This window comes from Tenrec ecaudatus, chromosome 3 (genome assembly GCF_050624435.1).
Source record: "Tenrec ecaudatus isolate mTenEca1 chromosome 3, mTenEca1.hap1, whole genome shotgun sequence".
NCBI lineage: Eukaryota > Metazoa > Chordata > Mammalia > Afrosoricida > Tenrecidae > Tenrec > Tenrec ecaudatus.
In genome coordinates, this window is record NC_134532.1 from 205920923 (window position 1) to 205944883 (window position 23961).

The following is a 23961-nucleotide window of genomic DNA, read 5'->3' on the forward strand; positions in this document are numbered from 1 at the left end:
ATACTTTTGTATTCTACTGGCCAATATTTTGTTAAGAGTTTTGCATCTAAGTTCATTAAGGATTTTGGTCTATACTTCTCTGTCTCTGTGGGATCCTTGTCCTGTTTGGGTCTCACTGGAGGTGGGGGACAGGTTCACTCCTTGTGAGACATTCCTATAGAAAAGACACATGGAGCTATGCTAGAGCCCTGGAGCTGAAGGAGCCATGTGGAGACCCCTGCCAATGCTGAGATACTTCCACTGCCACTGAATTCACAAGACTTTCCACCCAATGACCTGTGATCTAACTGCATTTGGCATCATTGCATGTATTGTGGGAGTTTGAAGAGGAATTTATAGATTGTGTGTTAGTCTGGGTAAACTAGAGTAATAATGTGTATAGGAAAGAGCTTTATATACAAGAGCAATGAATATTATTGATAAATCTTCCCAACCCAGTCCAGATCGAGTCCATAAGTCCAATATTAGCCCATATGTCTGATACCAATCTATAAAGTCCTCTTCAGACTCACAAAGTACATGCAATGATGCTGAATGTAGGAAGATCACAGGCCAGTGGGTGGGAAGTCTTGTGGATTGAAGGGCATTGTAAGCATCTCAGTGATGGCAAGGGTCTCCATGTGGCTTCTCCAGTTCCAAGGCTCTGGCTGCCATCTTCCTGTTTCCATGTGGCTGTCAACAAGAATGTCTTCCAGGGACTGAGCTTTTGTCTGGCCTGAAGCAAGCTATTTATATCCTTAGTGCCGCCAAACGAAGTCATCAAGCTACGACCTGATTGACGGACTAAACTCTACCCATCCGCTCTTAAGTCTCAGATTAACAACAGAGTACATAACTACCACAGATTGGTATCAGACATATGGGCTAATTTTGGACTTATAGACTTGATCTGGATTGGACTGGGATATTTTCTCAATATTCAATTGTTCCTGTATATAAAGCTCCTTCTTATACACATATGAGTGGCTCTATAAATTAGTTTCTCTAGTCTACCCAGACTAACACACTGTCTATCTTAATAGATAATTTGGCGTGGTCAAGGATTCTCAGGTTGGAGTTCTTTTTCTTTCAGCTTTTGGAAGATGTTACTCCACTCTCTCCTCTTCATGGTATCTGCTGATCGATCTGTGCATATTCTTATGTGAGCACCATTGTATGTGACCACATTTGGTCTCTTGCTGCTCTTAAAATTTTCTATTTTTCCTCCAAGTTGGATAATTTAACTATCCTGTGCCTTGGTGAGTTCTTCCTGGCGTTTAGTCTCAGGTTCCTGTATGAGTGTCTGAATCTCATTCATTAAAGTGAGGAATTTTGCTTTCAGAAATTCCATCACTAATTTGGCTGTTGACTTCTTCATTGTGTCTTATTCTGGTAGATCAATTATTTGAATATTGTTCCTATTCATAGCATCTGTCATTGACTTCTTTGTTTATCTTGTTTGGCTGTCTTTCCCATTTGTTTAAGTCTTCCTGAATGTACTTGAGGTCGCTGATATGATTCTCTGCCTCTTCTTGTCTGTTGGTGAGGTCCGTGACCTTGTGTTTTGCTTCTGTTACCTCATCCATTGTTCTTGTATTTGCCTTTGTTGTATGTACTTCACCCTCTCTATCATGGACTGCATCTCCTCTGTCATTGCATCCTTATTCTGTGTTGCTTCCCTCATATCCTATATTACTCCAAGCAGCATTCTGAAGATTTATTTTTGTGGCAGATCAACATCTGATTCTTCTATGAGCATCGTTCAGTTTACAATTCCCTCTGCTGCTGTGTTTTGTTTTGTTTTTCTTGTTTTCTTGTTGAGGGTGTTGAAGTATGTTGTTGTTGGTGCATTATTTTTGGAACTGGGCACCATGTTTCTGGAGACCTAGGCCCTAAGCTTTTGCTCTATGTGACTGATATGAGTGTCTTTGAGGACTACATTTGGCCTACTCTGGTGGTGGGTTGGACTGGTATGGAGGAAGGGTTCCAGAGTGACTCAGTGGCCACTGGTGGTGGCAGTCTTGGAGTCTGGACTGAGACAAGTGACTATACATTTGCCAGTTGCTGGGTTGTGGCAGAGCTGCAGTGCAGGCATAGGCCTGATCTGGAATGTGTGGTCACAATTTGCAGCCTTTAAAGACTCTCTGGTGAGCCCAGAACTGGTAGAGTTAGTTTTTGGCTTGGCTATCAGAACCTGTGTGCTTTTCCCATTTTTGTTATGTTAAACTCCTAGGCTTTGCTCTGAAGATTAGAGTTGCCATGTTAATGTTATGCTAAAGAATAGAGTTCTATCAGCTTACATTCAAAGTTACACAAAGGATCACAGCCTGGAATTGAAAACATTTTGTTTGTTTTTAATCCCCCCCCCCCTTTTAGTAATGGACTTGTGGGATGACATGGTGTCAGGGCTATGGTACAGTCCCCCAGAGAAGGCGACTGGATTAGTGGAGTGGATTTGGGGCTAACTGGAACTGAATTCTCCCCCAGATGCATTCCTGGGTTCCTCCCAGCTCTATTCTGCACAGCACTGCTGATTGTGCTCTGGAGAACTGTTTTCTGTCACAGGTAAATATCCCAGCAGCTCTTTAATTTCTGCAAATTATTATCTAATTACCTATTGTTACCCTGCTGGCAGGAGTAGAACTGGGGAGAGGGGGAAAAGGGTGGCTGCCATAATCACTCCACTCCTGGACTGCAGTAGTAGGGAGGATAGTAGAGATGGGAACTCCAGTGTGAGGTCCTGTGACTGGTTCTTGGAGGCTCTTTGTGAGCCTTGGATTATGACCACTTTTAGACAGCAGCCTGGGGAAATTACTGCTTGTTACACATCTTGTATTTTGAGCACAGGAATGGATGGTGGACGCCGTCCTGCTGGACCTGGCAAGGGGTGAAAGGCGCCTGCAGGCAGACACAGTGAACTTAGAGTGTTTCCGCGAGTTCTCAAGTTGTTTTGCGGGTTAAAGTCACAGGGGGAGGTCTGAACCAGACCCTAGTACAGTGAATCTATTTTTAGCATTCAGCCTCCCAGTATTGGCCTCCTTACCTCTTCATTTTCTGTTCTAGCAACAGGAGTGCCAGGCAGATGATTCTACCTGGATGCCATCTTGATGCTGAACTCTGTATTTGACTTCTTATTGTATGTCCCAGTATCTTTGCCAGACACCCTCTTATCCAATCCCTATGGAATTGCTAGAACAAATCCTTTTAGTAACCTCATAGTATCTTGCTGTTTCCTATAAATCTGCACCTATTGCAAATAAAGACTGATTCCTTCATTGTTTCAGTTTCCAAAGTAGCAGACCTTGAGATGAGAATTGGAGTGCAGGTTACATATTTTGTAGGTGTAGAAAATTGGGAGTAGTAAGTGGCCAAGTAATGAGGGTGGGAAGGCAGTCAATAAAGGATGCATTATTTAGTCAACACATACAGTGAAGGGTAGTGCTAAAAATCCTGTGAAGAAATTCAGAAGCAGAGTTAAATGTGTACTCAAAACTATACCTCTCGCGAGGATAGAGAATACGGGTATTTATGCAAGGAGGACAAAACGTTATTTTTGAGAATTGTTGAAGAAAAGACCTTAACTTCCCAACACTATCAGACTGCCATGCACAAGCAGAGAAAACCTTCTATGGTTTGTAATCTAGGGGAAGAGCATGGAGTAGTATTCAGGCAGAGAACACACATTCTTAATTCTAGGGATTTCATGTGGCCAGAATGCTTAAGACCAGTGAAGGTGTCTTAGTTATCTAGTGCTGCTATAGCAGAACCACAACAAATGAGTGGATTTAATAAGCTTCACAATTTAGGAGGCTAGAAGTCAGAATTCAGAGCCCTGGCCCTAAAGGATGATGTCGTTTCTCTGTAGACTCTGAAAGAAAATTCTTGTCTCCTTTCAACATAGTGTTTCTTGAAGTTCTCCATGTATCTTGGCAGTGATCTTCCCCCAGACAAAGAGGTTTTAAGCTGAGAGATCCCAGGACTAAAGGATGAGCTTCCAACTCCTCTCTTGAGTATAGTCTGCAGTCTGCATGGTCAGAGGTTCAAAACCACAGCTCCACAGGAGAAAGACTAGGCTATCTACTCCCTTAAATAGTTATAGTCTCAGAAATCCATAGGAGGTAAGCTATGAGTCAGCATTGCCCCAAGGGCAGTGGGCTTGTTTGTTTGTTTTAATTCCATAATTAACATGTTGTTGTTGTTGTTGTTGTTGTTGAGTGCCATGGAGTTTATTGTGACTCATACCAGCCATTATGTCCAAGAAAATGAAATCTTTCCCAGTCCTGTGTCTTCCCTACAATCAATACTATGTTTCAGCCCATTGTTTTCAGCCACTCTGTCAATCCAACTCATAGAGGGTATTCCTCTTTTTTGTTGACTTTGTGCTTTATAAGAATGGTTTCCTTCTCCATGGATTTGTCCCTTCTAGGAATCTTCCTGTAATCTTCCAATGTGGGCAAAGGACGTGAGATAAATTCTCAACTTCTTGCCACTAAGGAGCATTCTATCTGCATTTCTTCCAACAAACATTTGTTCATTCTTCTGGTAATCTGTTGCTGTTAAATGACAGTGAGTAGGTTCTAAATCATAAACCTTATATAAAACAGAACAAAATACTATCCAGTCCTGTGCCATCCTCATAATTGTTTTTATGTTTGAGCTTATCTATACAGACACTGTGTCAATCTACCTTAACGAAGGTCTTCCTCTTTTTTCAGTCTCTCTTTTCTTACAGTCCCTCTACTAAGCATGATGTTCTTCTCCACCAATTTCTCTCTCCTGATAACATGCCCAAAGTTCTTGAAATGAAGTCTGGCCATCCTTGCCTGTAGGCACATTCTGGAAATACTTCTTCCAAGACCGATCTGTTTGTTCTTTTGGCAGCCCATAGCACTTTCAATAGTCTTCACCAGCACCATGGTTCAAATGCAGTAATGCTTCTTCTATCTTCCTTACTCATTGTCTAACTCTATATGCATTGGAGGTTATTGAAAATATGATGGAGTGGTTCAGGCACATCTTACTCCTCAAATTAATGTCCTTGCTTTTCAATATTTTAAAGAGGTCTTACACAGCATTTACCTAATTGACTTGGCATCAGTTTGATGGCAGTGCCATTGTTATTTTTTTTGCAGTGCCACCTTTGATCTCTTGACTGCTCTTACCATGACCATTAATTGTGGATCCAACAATAATATTTGATAACCTCAACATTTCTCCATTTATCACGATGTTACCTATAGGTGCAGTTGTGAAAATTCTGGTCTTTTAATTGAGTTGTAATCCATACTGAAAGTTGCAATCCTTGACCTTCATCAGCAAATTCCAGACATTCAAGCCAGATTCAGAAGAGAATGTCCAATAGGGCATATCATTGCTGAGGCCAAGTAGAGGTCCTGGCTAAAAGCAGACAATATCAGAGAGATGTACACCTGAGTTTTATTGACTGTGAAAATGCCTTTGACTGTGTGGATCATAAAAAATTATGGACAACTTTGCAAATAATGGATATTTTAAACATTGAATTGTGCTCATGGAGAAACTACCTAGACCAAGAAGCAGTCATTTGAATAAAACAGGGAGTACTGTGTGGCCTAAAATCACTTAGTGTGATGTTGCTTTTTGGACGTACTTGTGAGGATTTTTTTTCTGTATGATACATATATGTTCTATATGAAAATCTGTAGTCTGTGATAATCATCGTCAAGTGCTTTAAGCCCTCCTCACTTTCAGCAAGCATAGCTCTGCATCTGCATACCACAGGTTGCTAATGAGTCTTCCTCCAATCCTAATGATACGTTCTTCTTCAGATAGCCCAGCTTCTTGAATGATTTAATTTGATATATTTGATACATTAAATAAGTATGGTGAAAAAATACAACTTTGATGCACAAAATAGGGCACAACCACACAATACTGAGACTCATTGCAGCCTAGCCAAGTTATGTATTTTGGGGTACATAGTCAATCCATGAAAGATAGTACTATTTGATAATAAATTTTCCTTACATTTACTATTGCTTACATTGTACAAATCCTTTCTCAACCCTCACCACCAGTATGTGATATAGAAAGTACTAGTATCTTGCAGAACTATATCACAATTAGGAGTTCCTGGTGGTTCAAATAGCTAGAGGTTCAATTACTAGCAGAAAGGTTAGTTGTTTAAACCCACTCAAAGTCACAGCAGAAAGTACTCTGAAAACAAGCAGGCAATCTGCTTCCATTGGATAACAACTTGGTTATGGAGTAGAACTTCTTAGAGGATTTGTTCAATATACAGATTGAATACTTATGACAAAAGAATTCAACCTGTCCTGATTTTAAATGGAACAATATCTGATTGTTAAGTAGCTCTGGTCTAGGATCGTAGCACTGAAGAGGGCTACAGATTCAGAAGGGATCCAGGTGAATAGTCTGGATCCCTGACAGACTGACAAGAAGGGGTCCTGTAGCCAGAGTCAGAGGAAGAGGAATCTGTCCTCAGAGAGTTGGCTTGTCATAAGGTTGAGAAGAAAACTATATGGTCAAGTGTAATTAAGAGTTCTGTCCTTCATGGAAGTAGAGAGATTTTCCCATTATGTTTCCTGATTCTAATTCTGAGTTGTAGCCTATTGAAACTTATTTTGAGTTGTACATTGTTAATTCTTTAACAAAGTGTTTAATTGTAAATAGAGTCTTTTACTGCTATGTGGCCAACACAATGGATTAATGAACCCAAAACAGGACTAGAAGAGATGCCTAGTGTCAGAGATGGTAAAAATGGTTGAAGAGTAGAGGTTTGTCTGTCCTCGACCTCAAAGATATCAGCATTGGGCTGATGTTGCTTTCTCATTATGCCCCCAAAGTTTGATAGGTTCTGATGCTACCACAGCCACCGCTCCCACCTGTTACAATAGACAAGACATTGATTGCAAAGATGCAATTTCAAATTAGTAAACAAAGAAAAAGGAGGAGAAAAAGAAGAGAAAGAAAAGAAAATGAGCTGTGATTGAAAATTCCAGTTGCTTAGGCACGTGTGGACGCAGATATTCAAATATCTGTCGGAATTCTGTCTTCAATTCTTCTGTCATCCATGTTGAGTTGTATTCCTGTCCCTTTAGCCACTTTTGTTGGCAAAACTGCCTCCAGTCGCTCCAGAGAAATAATACTGATAACTCAAATGAGAGCACCTATTTGCCAATGTTTTCCATACAATAACCAGTTCACTGAGTTGTGATACTCATTCCTTTCTGAATCAGGCAGAGTGGGCAAGGAGATGGGATTAAAGATGGACAGGTTGAGTCATGTATCCTTCTCTAGAGCAGAGAGGATGGCCCTCTCTCCAGAAACAACTTAAACTAAAAAATGGAGAAGGTTAGCTTATCCTAAAGTAAACATAAATACAAGCATCAACATACTCTTACCAAAGAGAAAACCACTGCCTTCTACCAGTCGCCACTCAGTCAATTCTGACTCATGGCAGCCCCTGTATGACAGAGAACTATACTTCATTGAATTTCAGTTGCTGAAATTTTGGAAATAGAATAACAAGGCTTTGTTTTGAGGCATCACTGGGTAGACCCAAGCCTGCAACTATTGGTTGGCAGCCCCTCATGTTGATTGTATGCACCACCCGGTGAATCCAGGGGCCCTTTACAGCTATGCCACACCTAAGTGCCCAAAGGGACCTTGTCCCAGAAAAGGATGCTATGCATAGTAACATGGAGGTTAGTGGAAAAGCGGATGATTCTCAAGGAGCTAGATTGACACAAGGGCTGCAACAATGGGCTCAAACATACCTACTATTATTAGGCTAGGACAAGAATGAGCAATGTTTTATTCTGTTTTCCATAGGATCACTATTCATCTGAATCATTGGGACAGCAGCTTACTATTGCCATTGGGAATGACAGGCTAGAGAAGAGTCTCCAGAATACTGTGAGGACACAGAGAAGTATGGCCTTGGAAGGAATCTCCAAGAAATACTAAGTACTAAGAAGAGCTTCTTAGAGGCATGGATGGCAAGACTTCATTTTAGATGTTTTGTACATGTAGTCAAGAGAGACCAGTCCTTGGTAAAAGACATCATGCTTGGTGAAGTGGATGGGGCAATGAAAAAGAGGAAGACCCTAAATGAGATGGATTGACGCAGTGGTTGCATCAATGGGCTCAGGCATGGGAGTAATTGTGAGGAGGGGGCAGGACTGTGTAGTGCTTCCTGCTGTTGTGCATCGGATGGCTAAGAGTCAGGACTGACTTGATGGCACCTAACTCACACACACAGAGGGAAGAGACACCGATTATATTCTCGGGAGGGCAAGTGAGGAAAGGCGTGCTGTGCTTGAGCTGAGTCTTGAAAGGGAGGTAGGTGTTTGTTCAACAGGCTTAGTGAGCAAAAGCACTGAACCATGAGACAGTCCAGACTGCTTGGGGGTGAAAGGGAATAGAAAATTCTATGTCAGCTCTCACTTCTTCCACCTCCGTGGTCCCTTGTTTATCTAGGGTGCATTCATTTGAGGTCTCCCAACCTGAGGATTCTGATGGCCCCAGGTCCTCAGCTGGCCCTTAAAGAGGAGCTGGATAGCAATACTCTTACCTTCCTCTTCCAGGAAAGAAGGTTGTCAGAATGCCTACATCAAAGACAGAGTCATAGTGAGGAGCAGGACTCACAGTCTGCTGGCATTTCTGTTGCCTCGTTCACACTTCATAGTACTGCCACTGCTGCCGAGTCTGTCTTTCCAAATCTAATCACAAATATCCCTGAGTGGAGCAAGTGGTTTGATATTGGCTGCTGTGTTAGCCTGGGTTGACTAGAGAAACAAATCCAGGGAGGCTCATATGTGTATAAGAAAGACCTTTATCTACAAGAGCAATTGTATATTGAGAAAACATCCCAGCCCAGTCTAGTTCAAGTCCAAAAGTCCAATATTAGCCCATATATCTGATGCCAGTCTATAAATTCCTCTTCAGACTCACACAACACATGGAATGACGCAAAATGCAGAAGATCACAGGCCAGTGGGTGGAAAGTCTTGAATCTAGTGGTGGTGGAAGCATCTCATCACTGGCTTGGGTCTCCATGTGGCTCCTCCAGCTCCAGGGCTCAGGCTGCCATCAGCATGGCTCCATGTGGCTTGTCAGCAAGAATACGAAGCAGAAAGTGTATCTGGCCTCCAGTGAGCTATTTATCTCCTTCGTGCCTCCAAATGAGATCATCAAGTTGTGACCTGTTTGACAGGTTAGACTCCACCCCTTCTCAAGCTGACAGGAGATGATGTAACTGCCATGGCTGCTAACCTAAAGGTGGCAGTTTAAACACACTCAAACGCTCCTTGTAAAAAAGGTCTAGCGATCTGCTTCTGCTGAGAATGTAGCCAAGAAAACCTGATAGAGCAATTCTACTCTGTTGACACATGGGGGCCCTGATGGCATAGTGGGTTCTGAGCTAGGCTGGGGCTCACACCCACCAGGCAGCTACACTGCCATAGAAGGATGAGGATCTCTGCTCCTGTGAAGATTTACAGCCATGAAAATCCTACAGCACAACAGTGTAGGTCCCATATGGTCCCTGTGATTCAGAATCAACTCAATGGCAGTCGGTTTTTAATATATGGAGTTGCCATAAGTTGGAATCAATGCAACATCTATGTGTTTGGTTTTCCAGTTTTAATGTGTAGTAGAGAAGCCCTGCTGCTGAATAAAGCCACACAATAAACATACGAGCAAAAAGTGCATACAGTTATGCCGCAAAGTGATTAAGTGTTCTAAGGAAAAATAAATCAATTGAGTGACAAGATAAACACAAGAGGAAGGACAATTAGGGGCAGGGAATGCTGCTTTAGTTAATATGGCTAGGGAAGGGAGAGGCTTAGGAAATGTCTTTGAAATTAGACTCCAATGATGTGAAACCATGCACAAACCTTGTGAATAGCGTCACTGCATTAAAAAAAGGTTGATTTCCAGCTGATTCTGGCTCATGGCAATCCACTATGTTGCAAAACAGAATGATGGTCTGTGGGGGTTTGTAGCTGTGACTATTCAGTAAATCATTTACTCATGAATCTTGACTTAGTCTTGTTATCAGGAGAGAAGTATTATAATCTTACCCACTGCCGGTGGACGTGTAAATACATACAGCTACTGTGGAAAGTGATGTGGTGATTCCTAAAATATATGGCAAGTGAAATATCGTATGATCCAGCCAGACCAATGCTGATCAGAGCATGAACTCACATTGGCTCTCCCATGTTCATTGCAGCATAGTTCACAATAGCAAGAAAGTTAAAACAGCCTAAAGTCCCATCGGTAGAAGATTGGGTTTAAAAAAAAAACAACTCTGGTAGACACGCACAATGTAATACTATGCATCCTTTTAAAAAAAAACAGCAAAGAAACACCTAACGACGTGGAGGGATCTAGAAGACATTATTCTGAGCAAAGTCAGTCAATCACAAAAGGACAAATCCTCTATCTGTCTGTTTCACAAATACTGTATCACTGCTGTAGGAACAAGCAGCAGTACAGGAGCAAGCTCAGGTGTGTAGGGTGTCCAGTGTGCTGGCCAGGGAGCCAGACAGCCTGGTAGAGAGCCTGACAGGTGCCAATGAACCATATACCATCTGCTCTAGGTATTTTGAAGGTCAAATGGCCAGAGGGCACCTCATGACAGCTGGAATCAAATGGTCAATGAAGGGGTAGGGGATGTTGTCTAAGGAGTGATGCCTTGTAAATCTATGATGAGGTCTGCCCAGACAGGTAGACAGTCCTACCAAGGGGATGATGAAAACTGATGGGAAAAGCAAGTCAGGAGAGAGGAAAAGGAGAAAACACATCTGGAGGAACTAAATACACATCAGTTGGTAGGGAAAGGAGGACCAGCCTCCAGTTAGTGGGAAGAATGACTGAAAATTCTTTGGGGGTGGCTAGGGATGTAGTGTCTTTGGTGGTATGTGCCAATTGAGCCACACTGACCCAGGCTTCTGGGTGCATCCTGATTACCCAGGCCGTGTGCCATGGAATGCTGAGACACTGAATCTTGGATCTTCAAGACACATGGCATGCTCCAGGGGCTGCATCAGTGAGATCTGATGGGGAAACCCCATTGGGTGAACTAACTCTGCCTCAGACACACTCATAACCTGAGGACGTAAGTCAGAATTTACATGGTGTCTGAGGAACCAGAAGACCAAGATTATTGAACTGTCTGGTAAGCGAACAAACATGTCCTGCATTAATTTCCTATCTGCTGTATTAAGACATGTATTATTCTGGCAAAAATTTGATGGGCATTCTATTTTATTTCGTTTTCATTTACTCATATTAAGGTGTCTCTCAAAGGCATTATGACATTGGGGCTCACCCTCTTAAAGTTGTGTTAAATGTTTTTTTTCTGGTTTTAGGTAAATGAATCCCAGAACTGATTAACAGAAAGTAGAACAAGGATTTCAGTGGCGGGAGGTACAAGAGTGAGGGGTAGGGGTAAAAGGGAGATGATGTCAAGGAGTCCAGGAAGAAAAAGTATTGTATTAGTCTGGGTACTTTAGAGAAACATATCCCCAGAAACTCATGTATAAGGGAGTTTTATGTAAAAGTTAAGCGTACATCAAGAAAACATCCGAACCCAGTGCTGTCTAAACCCACAAATCCAACATTAACCCATATGTCCAACACCAATCCACAAAGTCCTCCTCCATCTCATAAAACAGACACAATGATGCTAACTGCAGGAGGAAAGCCGAGTCAGTGAATGTGTAAGCATCTCAGCGCTGGCCGAGGTCTCCACATGGGTGCTCCAGCACCCAGGGCTGCATCGGGGTAGGTCCATGTGGCTTCTCTTGGAAGTGTCTCACAGGAAGTCAGCCTTGCCAGCTGAAGCAGAGAATTGATAAGGTAGCTGCACCCTGGTCTGGCCATCACAAAGCAAGAGATCTGAGCACTAGAAAGGTGAAGCTCACCAAGCCATTTATCCCTCCACCCTTCAATTAATCCCACATGTATTTATTGCCCAGGTTGGCACAATAAACTAACTCAAGTATGTATTGAAACTGATTGTGGAAGCAATTGTAAAATTTTGCTTGATGTGATTGAACTATACAGTGTATTATTAACTCCCAATGAATAATTTTTTAAAAAAAACATTGATTCAAAAATGAGTTTAGAGTTTGCACTAAAACCTAGTTCCAACAATTAGTTCTTACAATTAGCATGGCCCTACTCAATACTCCCACCTCAGGAAGGGAATCTTCTATAAGATATGGGTGTTGTAGCAAAATGTGGTGAAGCAATTAGATGGTGCCCAGCTATCAGATAAAATACTGTCTGGGGTTTTTGTAGGCTTGTCTCCAAACAAGCAGCCATCTGAGTGAGATGTCAAGTAACCACTGTGCATGGAAGAATCACACCACTATTAGTCACCAAAGGATTGTAAAACACAGAAGCTGAAGTCGAAGGAATAGTATCAGAGCCTAAATTGTGAGAATCTGGTTTGCAGAAGGCGATGGATGACCATGGGAGTCCAATATTAATTTGTGGGAACGACATAGGAACTAAGCCTCTGATGAACTCCCTCTACCCACAATTAAAGGAGGATGGAGGAAAGTGGTTACTAACAGATTACGTTGGAGAGATGAGTATAGAAAATCAAAGGCATAAATCTAACTTGAACGGTGAAACTCTCCGTTGATTCTCCCCCTCTGACGCGTGCAGAACCTGATTCGGTTTTCACCATTTTCTGTATTTTTGCTTGTTTTGTTTGCTCACCTTAGGGTGTATCTCAGAGGTGTTAAGTCATTGGGGGTCTCTCTCTTGAATTTGTGTTACATGGCTTTCTGTGTTTAGGTATATGAAACCCAGGATTGATGAACCTATAGGGACAGCAAGTTGCGTAAGGGTTTTGGCTTGGAGTGGAGGTACAAGGGTGATGGGGGAGTAAAAGGGAGGTGGTGTCAGGAAGTCCAGGAAGAAAAAGAATGTTTGGAAACTGATCATGGTAGCAATTATACAATATTACTTGACGTGATTGATGTATGGAATGATATGATGTATGTATTTACTCCTAATTAATAAAAATAAATGAACAAACTAACTTAAAAAAATCTCTCAAGCAATAGTAAGGGTTCCGTATGCATTATCTAATCACAGTGAAACAGCATAAAATGGATCCCCAAAGTGCTGATCAGGAATCCAATTAGCTCTATCGCAAAAGAGGGCTCTTTAAGCAAAATTTTCTGTTTTGTTTTCTTCCTGGGAAGCAAAATTCAATTAAAAACTCCTCAATATTTGAAAATTCTTCATTGTCTGTTCAGTTCTACAGAAACCTGTTTGCTTTGGGTGGCCTTGCTGACATTTAAAATACCAACAACATAGCTTCCCGCATCACAGCAACCCACAAGCCACCAGAGAGCAACACAGTGACAAACAAGCGAAAGCTTCGGAGAAAAAGCCACTGAAAACCTTATGTATACCTTCCAAGCATTTTCAGATACTGAAATACACCCAGGAAGCAGAACATTGTTGGAGATATTACCTGCAGATGGGTCCCTCAGGTCCGAGGGCACTTGAAATGTGACTGAAGAGAAGCTGATTTTTTGGAAGGGAATCAACCATGATAAAGTGAGTCACATAAACCCCATGGGAACAGAGCCTTCAGCATCTTCATTTGCTGATGGGGCACAACTCAAGGTAAAGAGAAACTGCTGCAAAAACCTTCTAACCTCTAGAAGGTAGAAGGTGCAAAGTATGAATTTAGGAAAATTGGAAGTGGCTAAAAATGAAATGGAACACATGAAAATTGAGTCCGTAGGCATTAGTGAGCTGAAATGGACTGGTATTGTCCATTTTGAATCAGAAAATCATATGATTTACGATGCTGGGAATAACACAGATAGGAGGAACGATGTGTCATTCATTGTCAGAAAGGATCTTGCTAAAACCATCATGAAGTACACTGCTATATCTGTGATAGGATTATAGCTACCCAAGTTCAAGGAGATCAAATTGATAAAATTATTATTCACCTTAGACCCTGCACACAAAAGCTAGTGATGACGTAATTAAGTAATTCTGCCAACTATTTCAGTTAGAATTGATCAAACATTCGATCAAGATGCATTGTTAGTTATTGGAGATTGGAATGCCACAGCTGGAAACAAAGAGGAATGAACATTAGTTGGAAAATATGGGCTTGGTGATACATATGTTGTTGATTTTTTGTGAATGAGTAAGAGAGAGAGTGAGTGAGAGAGTGAGAGTGAGTGAGAGAGTGAGTGAGAGAGTGAGTGAGAGAGTGAGAGTGAGTGAGAGAGTGATGAGAGAGTGAGAGTGAGTGAGAGAGAGTGAGTGAGAGTGAGTGAGAGAGTGAGAGTGAGTGAGAGTGAGTGAGAGAGTGAGTGAGAGAGTGAGAGTGAGTGAGAGAGTGAGTGAGAGAGAGTGAGTGAGTGGGAGTGAGTGAGAGAGTGAGAGTGAGTGAGAGAGTGAGAGTGAGTGAGAGTGAGTGAGAGAGTGAGTGAGAGAGTGAGAGTGAGTGAGTGAGTGAGTGAGAGAGTGAGAGTGAGTGAGAGAGTGAGAGTGAGTGAGAGAGTGAGAGTGAGTGAGAGAGTGAGAGTGAGTGAGAGAGTGAGAGAGTGAGAGTGAGTGAGAGAGTGAGTGAGAGAGTGAGTGAGAGAGTGAGAGTGAAAGTGAGTGAGAGTGAGAGTGAGTGAGAGAGTGAGTGAGAGTGAGTGAATTAGTGAATGAGAGTAAGAGTGAGTGAGATAATGAGTTAGTGAGTGAGAGAGTGAGTGAATGAGTGAGTGAGAGTAAGTGAGAGAGTGAGAGACAGTGAGTGAATTAGTAAGTGAGAGAGTCACTTGGTGATACATATGAAGTTAGAAATTGCATGATAGAATTTTGTAAAACCAATGATTGGTTCATAGCAAATACCTTTTTACAGCAACACAAAAGATCACTATTCACATGGACTTCTCCAGATAGAATACACAGAAATCAAATTGATTACACCTGTGGTAAGACATGATGGAGAAGCTCAATATCAGCAGCTAAAACCAGATCAGGGGCTCACCGTGGAGCATACCATCAATTGCTCATATGTAAGTACAGGATAAAGCTGAAGAAAATCAAAGCAAATCGACAAAAGTCAAAATACAACCATGAGTCTCTCCCCCTTTGAATTTCTAGAACATATCAAGAACAGATTTGATGCATTGAACACAAATGACAGGAGACCTAATGCGCTCTGGGAGGACACCAGTGCCATCAGTCAGGACGAAAGCAGAAGGTCGTTAAAATGACAGGAAAGGAAGAAGAGATCAAAGTGGATACAAGAAGAGACTCTGAGACTTGCTCGTAGTCGGAGAGTAGCTAAAGAAGGTGGACCACAAAATGAAGTCAAGGAACTGAATAGAAAATTTCAAAGGGCACCTCAAAAATAAAAAGCCAAATATAACAAAATGTGCAAGAACCTACAATTACAAAACTCTGAGGGAACAATACACTCAGCATATCTGAAACTGAAAGAATTCAAGAAAAATCTTGTGCTAGTCCAAGTAGACTAGAGAAACAAATCCATAGATACTCATATGTGTATAAGAAAGAGCTTTATATCAAAGAGTAATTATATATTAAGAAAACATCCCAGCCCAGTTCAAGTCCATAAGTCTGAAATAAGCCCATATGTCTGATATCAGTCTATAAATTTCTCTTAAGACTCACACAACACATGCAATGATGCCAAATGTAGGAAGATCACAGGCCAGTGGGTGGAAAGTCTTGTGGATCTAGTAGCGGTGGAAGCATCTCAGCACTGGCATCGGTCTCCATGTGGTTCCTCCAGCTCCAGGGCTCTGGCTCAAACAGCATAGCATCATGTGACTTGTCAGCAGGAAGATAAAGCAGACAGAAAGTGTGTGTCCCACCTACAGGGAGGAAGACAGGAGTTCCCAGAACCCTCAGAAGTCCAGGCCCACACCAAGGCCTCACTGGCTATGACCTGATTGACTGGCTGGACTCTACTCCTTCCCTCAAGTTGACAGTGGATGATCTAACTGCCGCGGACCACCACTTGTGAACTTGACACTTTTACACAAGTCTTTAGCCATATATAATTTTTAAACAAAACAATAATAGGATCATATCTGTACGTAACAGAATAAAACTAAACTGCATACAATATGTGCCAGCCTCATGTAAATGTAATATTCTATAAGTGAACACAACAAAAATATACTATGCCTAATAATTTCAGTTAAACAAATACTTACAACCTAATCTTATGAGCATATTCCCCCATCTATGAAAGTTTGTAAACCAGCCACTTCATGCCTTTATCCTCCCCATTTTGGGTATCCAACTTCTATGCTGCCCACTAAGTCAACACAGTGCTCTGAGGAGAACAGCGTGTTCTTTGATGTGAAGAATCTTCATTCCTGTTGCAATCTTGTAGGTCCACATCCATAAGCAAAGTCAAATCAGAACACACCATCCATAAAGTCAGCAGCAATATGCACCAGCTCACAGGTGCAAATATCTCATCTTCATCTGGTTGGGTTCTGGTCAACTCAATGCAGGCCACCTCACTTAGCCTCACCAGGGTGCCCATTGGTAACCTCAACTTTAGACCAGGGGCATTGTCAAAAGTTCTCAACAACCCTAGGACCCTTGCACTAGGTCATGAACTTCAGACCAGTCATCCAGCTCTCTTCTTCTCCTCTAGTCCCTGTGAACAAGGTCCACAGGTGTCAGTGGCCAGACTCAACCCATCTCTTTATTGCTGTTTCTCTCAACAAATGGATCCAGATGGTCACTGACAAGCAAGCATTTTAGCCTGCCCACAGGCTCCCTTTAACAATTCAGTCTTAGAGTGGAGAGTTCCTTCCATGGCTGCAAATTTTTCCCAGCTTCTCTCACAAACCCTAGTTTGAAATTTTAAAAAGCCAAAGAGGTCCTTTTTTTTTTTTTTCCATTCTGGCAACAACCTTCTAGGCAAGTCTCTTCAAATGCAAATGTCCTGGGTACTCCAAAGCACTAGGTGGGACTTATCTTTTCAGAGCCTTCTTTGCAGGCATGTTCTAACCCATTGAAAGATTCAAATTGGTGGCTGAAACAGTGAGTTTACAAACTCTCTATTTATACTTCCCAAAAATCATTTCTATTAATCATAAGAACAGGTAGAAGAAAAGAGTATAATACATATAATCATAAGTGTCCTGGTTTTGTTTCTCCAGAGAACCCTGCCTAATGCAATTGGTACCAGGAGTGGCTTTTGAGAAACAATATCATAAAGATGGGCTTCCCAAATTGGTCTCCAGCCTGATTAGGCCTACCAGCACTGAGAATGCTGCCTCTTCTCCTAAAGGCATGGATAAGTCTGGCACTATTACTAGAGAGGGTGGTGTTAATCCACGGTGTGAAGTCACCAAGCTAATATCCACAATACCATCACCATTAGATAAAGTTCTGGTGAGACAAGAGGCTCTGGGTGATTGTGTGTTTGATGTTTTCCAAGTTTGTCAGAATAAGTATAGGGAAGCTGGTTAGCTGGTCCTCCTTATAATACAAAATGTGATCAAGGAAAGGGATACTCTCAGAACCTCAGAAGCACATCTCAAGTGCCAAGTAACAGACCTAAAAGCTTCTGCATGTGCTACAAAGGAGAATCTTCTCTCTGCTGGTATTAGAGCTGATATTGCCAAAACCCAAATTTAGAGTCTCATCAAATGGTAGCTGAATTACACCATCAGCTGACTTGTAGGTCTAGAGCAGTGTCTGATATTAAAGTAAGGGCATTAATCAGAAAACATTGGGACCCTGAAGCATGGGATGCTAAAAGGATGTATTGGAAGAAGTAAGGTCAGAGTGCTCCTTAGAGCTAAGGATGGCAATAATTTTTTTCTTACATCCTTTGGACATATTGTCAAGAGAGACCAGTCCCTGGAGAAGGACACTATATTTGGTAAAGCAGAGGGGCAGAGGATAAAAAGAAAAGCCCTTAGCAAGATGGATTGACACAGTAATTGCATGGATGTGCTCAGGCCCAGGAACAATTATAACAAAGGTGCAGGACTGTACAGTGTTTCAGTCTGTTGTGCTTGGAGTCACTATGGATCAAGGTCAACTCAATGGCATTAAAGAACAACATTTGAAAATGACAAAGACATATTTTAGATTCATGAGAGAGATAAACTTAGAACAGAGATTAAAAAGTCAAAGGCTTACCAGGGAACTCACTGTTTCTCTGGAGTAGCATTTTTAATATGTATTTAAAAGCCCCTTATTTCTAAAGATGGTCCATGATGGAAGGAAGGAGATGGGGGAAGAACAAAGTTCTTCTACAGTCAAATAAATTTGACAAATTCTGTATCCAATCTTGGAGAAACACAACGACTTTTAGCATATTAATAACTGAGGTGTCCTACACTAATCCAGCAAAGTTAAAATTCATTTAACTTCAAAAATAAACAAAACCTCATCATTTCCATTGAGTCAATGTTGACTCATAGTGACACTATCTAACTCCAGAACACCTTTTGAATTGGTACATAGACACATATCCCGAGTCCGTGTTTCTTAGAACACCCTTGGTGAAATGTTGGTCCTCATGTAAGTAGAGAAAGCATCTTTCTCCTCTCTGTATTCTTACCTTTGATTAGACTTTCTCTCCTAGACACATTACAGACAGACAGATACACGCACAAACACACACACACAATCTGAGCTTGGCTTTGGAACTTACTTTGCCTAATATGACAAGATCAAGCATGGTTCACCTAGAAATTTGAAAAGACTTTTTACCTTGAGGTTTAGCCTCTCTTCATGTTCATGTGTCCCTTGTCACCACTCCCATGTGAAGAAATCCAAGTTAGATGGGAGGAACATGCTAGACCACATGAAGCAGAGACCCAATCATTATATCTGAAGTTTCTCCTAAATGAACCAATCCCCAGGCAACTTGTCAGTTGACCAAACACACATGAGCACGTTCCATTTCATACCAGGAACAGAATTGCCTAGCTGACCCACACCCAAACACCCACCCTACAGAATTCTGGACTAACAAAAAGATTGCAATTTTCTTGGAAGCATTTTATTAGGAACTCTTGCATATACATAGCATTCCATAGTCCAATCACATCTAGCAGTGTTGTACAATTGCTTCCACAATCCGTTTCAAACATTGTCTTCCTTCTTGAACTCCTGGAGACCACCTTCCCTTTTCCCCTCTCTTCTCTATTTATTTTTCTGCCATATCTTACACCATCTGAGATGTCCACTCACATAAAATTCTGTTGTTCACTCCCCTCGAGTGGGAGTATGGTCGTCCATGCTATCAGCTCCTCCTCCCCCCTCCTCTAAAATTGGCATTTTTAACCATTAAACTTTCAAGTGAAGTGTCATTTGTGTTCACTCCCAGGGTGGTATAATTGGTAACTGTGAATTAAAAGGTTGAACATTTGAGTCTACCCAGAGGCACCTTGGGGGGAAAAAGCCTGGTTTTCTAATACCCCACCCTACCCCCACCTCCCTACACACACACACACACACACAATCATTGGAAACCAATGGAACACAGCTCCACTCTTACAAGTGAGGAGTTGCCATGAATGGGCTGACTCCAAAGCAGCTAGCTGCTTGTTATAAACCCCAAATTGTTTGTGGTGCAGTAAATGATTTGATATGACCTTTCTAGCGATCATCTTTGTAATCCCCACCAAAAGACTGGGTGTGACTATGCAATGGTGAGGTGCTTGTGGCCCACTGTGGGGTTTGGATAGTTTGCTAATAATGTAAATGGTGCCCTCGCTGGGCAAGAACTTGCAAATAAGGTACATGGAACCATCATGCGGCAATCAGTTGGATTTGCCATTCTGCTAGTTTCAAAGCAGCCATTCCAGAGATGGAAAAGGTGATTTCATTACCATAAATAAAGAAAATCTTAGCGTAAAACCCTGAGGTTCCTGCCCTGACCATCCTCTGTCCAAGAGATAGAGAGCCATGACTCCAGAGAAGGACTGAGCACACCACAGAGAGAGAATGCTGAGCACCTTGGGCTGAGGCTTACTTGCAAAGCGGAGTGCCTTGTACACATTTATTGGCAGAGCTAAAAGAGTTTTCTAACACTTGCCCAAGCAGGGCACAAGTCCAGGGGCCATGGAGTTCGGAGAAGTGGCTGTCTTGATTGACGGACCACATCCTAAGCATTTTGGATCGTGACGCTGTTGCTTCCCTAATACACCCTATTAGTGCTCTCTGTGGGTCTGTGAGGCCATTGCAGTGAATTATCAAACCCTGAGGAGAATCAAAGAGTGTTCTCGATGTCCATTGATATTCGAGTTAATAGAAAAGTTGAAGAGTGGAGGCTTGTCTGACTTCAGTCTCATTGGAATTGACCTTGGGCTGATACTAATAGTGATTCTTGTTGTGTCTCACCCCTGGTGAAGCTGGAGGAGCTCAGACACACTGCTACATCCACCAGCTGAATTGTTTTGGTGACTTTCTCTGGAAAAATCTTGGAAAATAAAGACTCCTTGGTTTCTGGTTTAATGATATTTTAGAACACGACATTACCTCCAATAATTTTTTTTTAAGGAAACCCAAAGGATTTCACCACAGATCTCCTTTCCAGTGGAGCTAAATGAGCCTGGATCTCAGATTTTTACTTAGTGACCATTTCTGTAATTATCTTGTAAGCTCACAAAGGTATTTACCTTGTTCCCACACCATTACTCCTTTGTGGGCTAATATACCCACTTTTGTCAAAACAAACAGGAACCTCAGTGATCATAAACCCGGGTAAGTGTCTTGTAATTTTTAACAGGCTTCTCACACTCGCAGATAACTTTGATCCAGGGAATCTTAAAATTAATAAACTGTGAAAGATAGATCTTTGTTGGATGAAAATGAACATTAATACCCTGCTGATGCATCATTAACACATAACAATAGTCAGGAATAAAACAACAGTGTCGCTTTCACTAGGAGAGACTCAGTTAATTAAATTGATAGGGAAGGTCAGTTGATGAGGAACCACAAACCTGATGAGTTTATTAAATAATAATATTTCCATCTGCTATAAGAAAATGTAAAAAAACATAATAACAACCAAACTGGCCAAGTGGGAGTCTATCTAGTAGAGAGAGCAAATATTAGCTCAGAAAGTCATCCTAAGTATGTCTGCTGTCCTGGTACACACTGTGAAAACATAATTCCCATTTCATTAGGGAGGCATAGGTATGAGGGGAGAGAAATGCTAATTATGCATGAACTCAGTTAGCTAGATTCGGGTAGCGTAATATCCCACAGAACGATGGGATAAGCCGTAATGTTTTACAGTCCTGGAAGATGCCTGAAAATGGTTTTTAAGAAGCAAGCCAGTACTCATTTTCCAAAGTTGTCAGGGGAGGTAAAACCATAAATTGGGGAAAGGAACCACCAGGGCAAAATGAGAAAATTCATTCTAGAGAGGTGAACTCTAGAAATGAAGGATACCTGTCCGCTCCCAAGAGGGTGTCTAGGAATATTCTTATGACATAAAATGAATGCTGGAAGAGAGAAGTGTGGATAGCCCCAAGTGGGAGTTCTGCCTGAGCAGATCAAAAGTTAGTAGTCCGGGATCCAGAGGCCCTAAGCAAGGAACGTCCCTGCTCTGAGCATATCACAATTTACCCATGCTTCTCTTGATGGACATGTGGGCGGTTTCCATTTTGGGTAGTACAAGGAGGGCTGCCGTGACCTAGCTTTAAAGCGTCTCCTGGTGACCAGGTGCAAGAGTTATTTAAGGACGGGAGTTCTAAGCAGAGCCACCTGTGTAACATTTATAGCGACTGCTTGATATCAGTACTCTATTTCTAATCATCTATCTTATGATTGACAGGCTTTAATCTTCCTAAAAGACAGCTTATAGTTTGTCATTTAGCACAACACTCTTTAATCATTCTCAATTGTTAGCTACAGCACAAATTTCGCACCCTACCAAACATGGCTAAAGCCTCAGTCCAAAACGTATCCCTTACATATAACTTTACTCCAAATTTGAGACCTATTTTGCCCCCGTGTATGTTCTTTCTCTCTGAAATGCCTTATCTCTTTTCTCAATCATCACCTACCAAAAAGAGCCACATTCCTCTGCGAAAACCATGCCCACTTGAAAAGTCTTTCCCCCTGAATGGCCGAAGCAATGGTTATCATTTTTCTCTACATCACTTCCTAAACTGTAAACTGTTTGAAGGCACCTCTACATTTCAGGGCACCGTCTCTTACAACATGCTTGGAACATGCATGTGCTGAACAAACACTTGCCGAATTAAATTAAATGTATTCTTCATCAAATCCCAGGTCAAAGGGCAGAATGCTAGGGAGTGGCGGCACTCTGTCTTCGGTTTGGTTAGGAAACTCGGAGCTGTCTCCACGATCACTTCAATGAACCCCCACCATCTCTTCCATTTGCTGTGTGTTTTCTATCGTCCCTGCTACTCTGCTTCAGGCTCTCATCCCTTTTCTAGACAACCGTAATGTTCTCCTAATTGGTTTGTCCACCTGCTATGTCTCTCCACTTAGATCTATACTCCCAAGGCTGCAGATTAATCTCCCCATAGTGCAGCACCAATCCTTCAAGGAGGAACAATTTCATTAGCATCATGAAATATTAGTTAAGATCTCCTCCAGTATAGTCAATACATCAGGAGCATTTGCCAGTGAGAAAGGCTGCCGGTATCATCCATGTAGACTGTAGACAGCAGCCTGTGTTAGATTGGTCACTGTCCCATGTCTAAGGACAGTAGAAAAGAAAGAGGGGTAGGAAGTTAAAGCCAGGCAGTCATGTAACTAAGTACCACTTTCAACAACCAGGCTTACTGTATTATTTTACAGGGAAAACAATGCTCAGTTAGCCAAATAAAGGCAGCCAGCAGCCTGCACTTTATTAAAAGTGGTCACAGATTATCTTGGCAGCAGTGACCACCAGGTACTATTGAGCAGCATGGCTCAGGGATCCCAGTGATATTATAACTGGCTCTCCTCTTTCCACAGCCTATTCTGCAAATAAAGCCAAGCAATCACATTTCAGCTCCAGAGCCCATTCGAGTGCTGAACAATGTGATTCAGTGGCATGAGATAGACTTTGGCCGAGAGCAGAGAATACCAGAAAGGTGTCTGCTTCATTGCAACTTTCTTCAGTTCAACTGAATCTGGATTCAACCGACACCAGCTGCCTCTGCCAGCCCAGCCAAGCTCGACCAGATGGACATCCAAATCGTGTACTTGAGGTGCATGCTGGGGAAGTAGGTGCTCTTCTGGCCCCCAAAATCAACCCTCTGGGTTTGTCACCAAAGAAGGTTGGTGATGACATAGTCAAGGCAGCCAATGACTGGAAGGGCTAAGGAATTACTGTGAAATGTACCATTTGGAACAGACAAGCCCAGATTGAAGGGGTGTCTTCTGTCTCTGCCCTCATTATCAAAGCCCTCAAGGAACAACCAAGGGATGGAAAGAAACAGAAAAACATTAAGCACAGTGGGAACATCACTTTTAATGAGATCATCGGCCTTGCCCGTCACATAAGACACCGATCTTTGGCCAGAGAACTCTCTGGAATTATGAAAGAGATCCTGAAGACTGCCCAGTCTGTGGGCCATAGTGTTGTTGACCACCACCCTCGTGACATCATAGATCACATCAGCAGCGGTGCAGGGGAATGCCCAACACGTTAAGAACTACAAAAGAGAACAATACGGGATCATTTAATAACCAAATAAAAGAAAGACATGTACTTGTGTTTTATTATTTATGCCAGTGGTTCTCAACCTTCCTAATGCCATGACACTTGAATACAGTTCCTCATGTGTGGTGACCCCCGAAACCATAAAATTATTTTCATTGCTACTTCATAACTATAATTTTGCTACTGTTATGAATCAAGCAACCCCAGTGAAAGGGTCATTCGACCCCCAAGGGCGTTGCGACCCACAGGTTGAGAACCGCTGGTCTATGCTAAGACATTAGACTGTATGGATC

At 42.0% G+C, this 23961-nt stretch overlaps 1 pseudogene; it reads left to right on the forward strand.

Annotated features, from left to right (window-relative positions):
* The first annotated feature begins 21271 nt into the window (after window positions 1–21271).
* On the forward strand, window positions 21272–23657 carry LOC142442503 (large ribosomal subunit protein uL11-like; annotated as a pseudogene).
* The last annotated feature ends 304 nt before the right edge of the window (window positions 23658–23961 follow it).